The sequence below is a fragment of the Xiphophorus hellerii genome, chromosome 7 (genome assembly GCF_003331165.1).
Source record: "Xiphophorus hellerii strain 12219 chromosome 7, Xiphophorus_hellerii-4.1, whole genome shotgun sequence".
NCBI lineage: Eukaryota > Metazoa > Chordata > Actinopteri > Cyprinodontiformes > Poeciliidae > Xiphophorus > Xiphophorus hellerii.
In genome coordinates this window covers 26,754,845-26,762,243 of record NC_045678.1, presented here as the reverse complement: position 1 = coordinate 26,762,243, position 7,399 = coordinate 26,754,845, and positions in this window count along the sequence as shown.

The window sequence follows — 7,399 nt, the reverse complement described above, 5'->3', positions numbered from 1 at the left end:
AAGATCTGTTACGATTACTCTACTTCACAAATCAGTGAATCAGTCAATGCTACAGTCAGTAGGTGGTGCACACAACTGGTCATTATGCAAAAGAAAAAAAGAATTGGGAGGGAAATGCAGCTTATTGGCATCTGTAAACCTGGTTTTGAACTTGCATGCCTTTCCTATATTCGTTAAATTTAGTCTAAATTGCTATCGCTATGGCTTCTGTCCCCCCTTGAACAGAGGAGTCTAGGTAGCCTGCTACAACACTGCCTAAAAGACTGAAAGTGAAAGTAAATTGGAAGTAGTGCTGCTGCTTCCCAGCATCTGCAGAGTTTATTGTAAGTCACATGGTGGTGGGCTGAGGCGGGGTCTGTATATAAAGACTGAGACGCTGCAGAACAGCAAAACATGAATCCGCCAGAACAACAGAACACCGCGAGCCCTTCAGGTATTCTTCTCTTGCTTATATTCTCCAGCTTCCTGTTTTCTGTAGATTTTCTGTATTCATGTTTTTAAAATATTTGTGAGAACCATAAACAGGATATGATAATCTTAAATTACTTTCGGTCTTTGTTTTGTAACTTATGTCTATTTCCTGCCTGATTTTCATCTGCAGTCCCTGTCACAGGGACAAACCCGTTTGTCATGCCTAAACATTAAATTTATTTATGTTAAACAGAAAAACTTCATTACATGAAGCTGTGACCCACAACAGAATCTATAAAATATAGATTTTATACAGCTATAATAGCCCTTTTCTCTGCAGGCATTATTTATGGTCACCTATGTTTGCAAGGTGGCCATATACTATCTTTCTATATACTATAATATAGAAAGATAATAAAGAGTAATTTGAAAAGTATAATTGGATAAATGATAAGCAGTTTTTTTTCACAGGGGAAGTATTATATTAAGAAATGGAATAGCAGTAGTTTCAAGTTATTGGCTCCAACAGAACATCGATCCTTTGATTAATATTAAACATTAAACCTGATTTGAAGCACACTTATTTATTACTATATACCTAATTTAAAAAGCAGTGTATGAAAAAGGCCACAATAGAGCTTTATGTCTTTATTTAGATTGAGAAAACAATGGTACAAAGCATTTTTGTTCAAATTTCAGATATATTATCATAGACATAAAAAAACAAGTACAATTAAACTTAACTGGTTTTATTTCATGGTTTACATTAAGTCACTTATATGTGAATAAACTTTTGGCAATTTTTGGTAATAGAGTGAAGTCTTGCACAACAATATTTCAATTAGTCCATTACATTCTTTTGTGCATTGTCTTGTATAGCTTTCAAATTTCTTAGTATTGTAGTATTATGGATATTACATTCTTTGTCTGTCTCTGTTTGATCATATCAGACTTTTCCAGACACAACCTGTTTCTATTTGAAATGTTCTAACAGCTTTGTTGACCTCTCTTCTGGGTTACAGTGAACAATGTCACTGGAAAATTTCTAGACCCTCCAGGGAATTCCCCTGAAAGACGCTTTCTAAGTGTCAGAACAATTTGAGAAACATCAGAAGTGTTTTATTAAAGTGTGGAATGAACTTGATGGATCTGAACTAAATTTGGGCAGATTTGGATTTTGTATAGCTGCATATAAGAGGGACTTTTTAATCCAACTTATCTCATATAAGTTGGAGATTACATTTAAGTCATTTCATTGTCTGTTTTTGCTTGCAAGCATTAAATATTTAACAGTTATGAGTCTAAACCTTTTCTATTTTTTCTCAAACTGACAAATGTATTTAAAGGTGAATCGTGGCGCAGAGTAAAGATCTTCCCATTCCCCACTGGACAGACATTTGGTGCCCATGAGGCAATAATGGAAAAAATAAAGAATAACAAAAACTACGGGCCAAACTACTGGCCAATCTCCCGGCTAATCTCCGGGCTAACGTCCAGGGCGACCCCTACACTCGAGGAAAAACAAAGTCCAGAGGAATCTTCGGTCGTCATTGTCTTTTGTCCAATCACCTCATGCGTTGGGTCAGATGTGGAATCAGCAATGACAAATCCAAAAGGTAATGGAAATCCTTGTTTCCGTTTCCTAAAAGCTATTTAACAGATTGAATATTTTACAAGCAAATATGTCCTGCTAAGTTATTTCTCCCGTATTCTTTTATTCTTCTCAAAGCCATTTCCTGATCCATGAAAATGTTATGGATTTTTATCTTGTAAACAGAAACATTAAGTTTTACTAAGAGTTTGCACTTGAAAACAGAAAACGGGTGTTTCCCCCTCCTAACTTATAAACTAAGGGAAATTTAGTAGTTACTTTATGCAGACTCACTTATTAAGAATGTATAAACTTTACAATAATAATCAGAAATACAACTATGCATAAAAATATCAGCCTTGAATCAATAACCAGTGAGACATGATAGCACAGGTGCATCATGCAGGTGCCAAATGTGGGTCAGCAATTTTACACCAATGAAAACTAATCCTTAGAAACAGTAGATATGCAAATTATTATTGCTTAGTGTTTTAAGGTATACAGCAAATGTTGCTGGTTTGGAAATAAACATGCTGACAATATATTTTTGAAAAACTAAATATTCCATTTTCTTCACTTTCTGTAGTCTGAAGAAGTTTGATGCGTGTTTTGATTTGGAATAGATTAGAATAAAGTTACATTTGGGTATAAAAAATTTAGCTATCATAAAGATAATCAGATTTACTCACTACTTTTAAACACCGCTATAATTTTGAACAAAAATGTGAAAATGCTGTTGCTGTCTCCTTGTAATTGGTAATATCAGAACTTTAGCAGTTAATGGATCAGTTTTCAGATGTTTTCTATTGTTAATACTGTCTGTCAGTAAGTAGAACTCTATGATGAAACTGTGTAGAGAAATTATTGACCTTATATGTACAAAGATTTAACAACAAGAACCCTAAATGGAGCAGCTGGTGGACTGGTGCAGAGGCAACAGCCTGATCCTGAACGTTAACAAGACGAAGGAGATGATCGTCGACTTCAGGAAGAACCGGCCCAGCCACGCTCCACTGCTCATCAACAGCTCGGCTGTGGAGGTGGTCAGCAGCACCAAATTCCTGGGGGTGCACATCACTAACGACCTCACCTGGACTGTGAACACCACGTCTCTGGCCAAGAGGGCACAGAAACGTTTGTATTTCCTGCGGAGGATGAGAAGAGCACACCTGCCCCCGCCCATCCTCAAGACGTTCTACAGAAGCACCATAGAGAGCATTCTGACCAGCTGCCTCTCTGTGTGGTGTGGAAGCTGCAGCGCCTCCGACTGGAAGAACGTGAGGAGAGTGGTGCGGACAGCAGAGAGGATCATCGGGGCCCCCCTTCCCTCCATCCAGGACATTTCATCCCAGCGCTGCGTGTCCCGAGGCCGAAACATCATCAGTGACCCCTCACACCCCCCACCATGGACTGTTCTCCCTGCTGCCCTCTGGAAAGAGGTTCCGCAGCGTCCGGTGCAGGTCCACCAGGTTCCGAAACAGCTTTTTCCCACTTGCCATCAGACTGCTGAACTCTTAACTGGACTGCACTCAAAAACTGGTCTCCACTTCATACCTTGCACATGTACAGAGCTAAATAACTTATATTTTACTGTCACTCCTGCACTTTATATTTTATATTTTATATTCATATTTTATACTGTATTTTATTCTGGAGTAACCTCACAATTGAAAGCTCAAAACATTGTCCTGAGCCGTATGCAACGAAATTTCGTTCTGCATACACCCTGTGCATGCAAAATGACAATAAAGTCAGTCTAAGTCTGAGTCTAAGTCTAAATCTATTTTTTTCCCCATGTGTTTCAGTCTCATCACTGGATAAACCAGTGATTCTGGTTCTGATGCATCACACCAGAGATCCTGACTATTCAACTGGAGGAACAAAATGGTCTGAAATGTATAAAAATGTTGAGCTGGATGTTCATGTTCTCTTCCATGAGACAGTACCAGGATTACTGACTTGTCAACAAAACGATCAGGCAATCGAAGCCATTGAGAAAAAGTTATGTGACTACACTACTTGGTCTTTTGGTTCCTCTAATCTCGGCAAGAGCAATCATACCCCATCCTAGAATGTTTACTGCAGAAAAGAGTCAAATGTGTGATTCTGCCCCAAACAGTTCATTTTCCCAGTTGCTTTGAGTTGTTTTGCAGTCTTATGTCACTGTTAATATGAAATTATAATAAAGTAAAGACGTCATTTGTTTGGTGCTTACAACAAATGTAAAAAAACTGGTAATTAATAGTAATATTAACCAGTTTTTATACCATATTTAAAGCTTTGAACCGCTTGTGCAAAAGTTCTTGTATCTTGAATTAGTGACATTTTAATATCAGTGAGAAATGCCTGGAAAAGGCTGACTGGACCTCTGCTTAATTTATGTTTCCCTTTTACTTGTGTCTGTTGTGAGGCTTTGTTTTTAAAGAAGTGTAATTATGGGAAAAATCTGAAGGCAGTACAAACTCTCTAACTCCACCTGTAAAGTTTCAAAAAGTATAATAAAGTTTGAAATTGTCGTAAGCTTTTTAACAGCTTTGGAATAAAACAAAAAAAATCATGGGGAACACCACACCTTCTTATCCATTGTAAGAGCAACTAAAAACATTTCAATTACTCTCAATGTACTTTATGGTACATCCAAATGCCATAAATTGTGTAAATATCTTATTAGTTCAAGAGAATTGTTGTACATCCATTCCATGCTAACTGTATTGTATGGAGAGCCATATGTAAAGCCATTTCAGCCAAAATTAGATAAATAAATAAATAAATGGGTACTTGGCATCTTTATTTCTATTTATATTTCTTCATTTATACATTTATTTATTTATTTATTCTCGCATTTATTTCTGCCAGTCTTTTTTTTCATTTCCTTATTTTCCTTATTCATTTATCATTTTCCATTTTCATGTATCCAGTTTCATTTTCTATTTCCATTCATCTATTCACATTTATCCCTTTTTCATTTCCCAGGAAGTTGCTGAACATGTTTCAGTTAAAGATGATTCACTTGCTAAAAGAAAACCCAAAACAGAACAGAGTTCATAGCAAAAATATATATTTCTAGATGGTTTGCCAGTTAAAGATTATCACAGTGAACATTTTAAATAAAAAGATTTCTAAGCAGTGTCTATAAGGTTTACAAAACTCTTGGATCGTTCTTATTAAATGTTTACATTTAAACCTGTTTCCACCAAGAATGGCACTCATTAAAAAGGATTGAAACTCAAATCGGGATACAAATGCTGTATCCATGTAAGTCAAAGAATTGACTCAATGATTAACACTCTACAGCTACCTCATCTGGTCATCAGTCAATAATGTTGAACACTGATTTGTAGCCATTTAGACCTATCATTGTCTTTAGCACAAACCCATCCCTCCATAATGCACAAGACAAAGACCAGAAAAGGTGATTTTCATCCTCAAAAAAGGTAAACTCACAATAAGATGTAGTGATCAATAGACAAGCCAAAAACAAAATCTAAAATGAATTGTTTATTCATTCCATTTAAATTTTTCTTAAATATATCTGTCACTGACATTATTTAGCTAAGCAGACATACTCAGAGTCCTTTCCTTTCTGACCTACAAATTAACTACAGGTCAAGTCTCAAGACATGGCAATTTGGCAGCAACTTGTGCTTTCATCTCTATATGGACAGAAATCTCTGAGGTATGTACCTAATAAACTGGCCAGTGAATCTACATATAATGAAGAATTAAAACCACAGAGTCAGCATATAAAATAATTTGTAAGAGGGAAAATGTTTTAATATGACTCCAAAGATCCGACCACTTGATCGATCAGATAATAAATCCGTATGAAGACTCAACTTCCCAGAGTTCTCTGCGCCTCAGCGCTCCAGGCTGGACCTGTGGGACCTGGCAGTGTTGTGTTCAGCATCCTGATGGAGAGACGCTGAGCTCCGAGTCTCACCGGAGAGCTTCATCAGTCTGATCCACCCACTGTGTCCGAACCGAACCCCGATTCCCAGCGGGTCCGGCGGGGGTCTGTATTCTTCCCTCTTACTGTCTTTGTTGTTGCGGACTGTGCGGGGATGGAGGTTGCGGAGTGCGGGGTGTGCGGGGTGAAGGTGATGTGCCGCTTCAGGCCGCTGAGTGACTCGGAGCGGAGCCGCGGAGACAAATACATCCCCAAATTCAACGGAGAGGACACAGTGGTGCTGGCGGTGAGTCCTGACCCAACCGAACCGAACCGAACCGAGCAGAACAGAACCGAACCCGTTTACCGCACAGACACGCCCTCCTGCTGTGTCTGCGCGTGCATGTGTCCGTGCTGCAACAATAGAAACACAAACAGAAAAAAATTAAACAATGTTTAACAGATGCTGCTGGTAGTTTAGTTTGTTTAATTTGTGGTTGTACGCTTGATTGAAACCAAGTCTTAATTAATAATTTGATTCTTTTTCCCACGTTGAGCTAGAAGAAGCGGCTGAATTGACCTTTATGCTAACTCATTCATTTCCTTTCACTAATAATCATAGCATTCAGTTAAAGTTCTGATTAACCGGTTTGATGCTTTCACATGTCTGAACACATGAAAGACGGAAACAACATGGAGTGTATCCCTTCATGGACAGCTGAAAAAAAATGCATTCGATTATTTCTATATTAAATAAACTACAGTCATTCTCAATCTGCTGCTTTCAGCTGAAACATCCAGGACTAATTTGACCTGAGAGTTCAGGAGTGACTTCTGGTTTAATGGATGGATGTCCCAGTTCCTCAAGTTTCAGGGAAATACACAAACAGAAAATAATGAGGCAGATATGAAGCAGTTTTAATGACAACACTGCACAGGAAAGAAGTTTGTGTATTATTGAGTCTCTCTCAATAGAGAGAGAGTTTGTTTACAGATGGATTTTTTTATTCAACTTGTTTGGAAAGTTTTGTAGAAAATAAACAGTTTCTAATTGTATAAAGTACTGAAATCTCAGAGTCAAGTAAAAGTATAAGTACCTCTCCAAAATACGACTTTGGTAAAAGTCCAAGTCACTGACTGAAATGTTACTTGAGTTAAAGTCTTAAAGTATCTGAAACTTCTTGTACTTAAGTATGGAAATTACTGTAAAAATGGATGTACTCAAGTAATGTAATGAAAAGTACAAGTAAAAAGTAAAACAAAGCAAATGCAGTTTGAATGACATTTTTTATATTTTGGTAAACTTGTCAAATACACTTAAAATAATGTACCCAACCAAGTGCAGGCAAAATTAAACCTGCTAATAGATATACCTGCAGGCATCATTTAGTTAAGAAAATTAGGTGCTTTACCTATAGCACAAGGTTAACTTAACCTGCTTTACAACTGAACCAGCTTCTTAGTAAACCCTCCAGGACAGAAAATACAAAGTTTTTGTAAGCCTTAAGTTT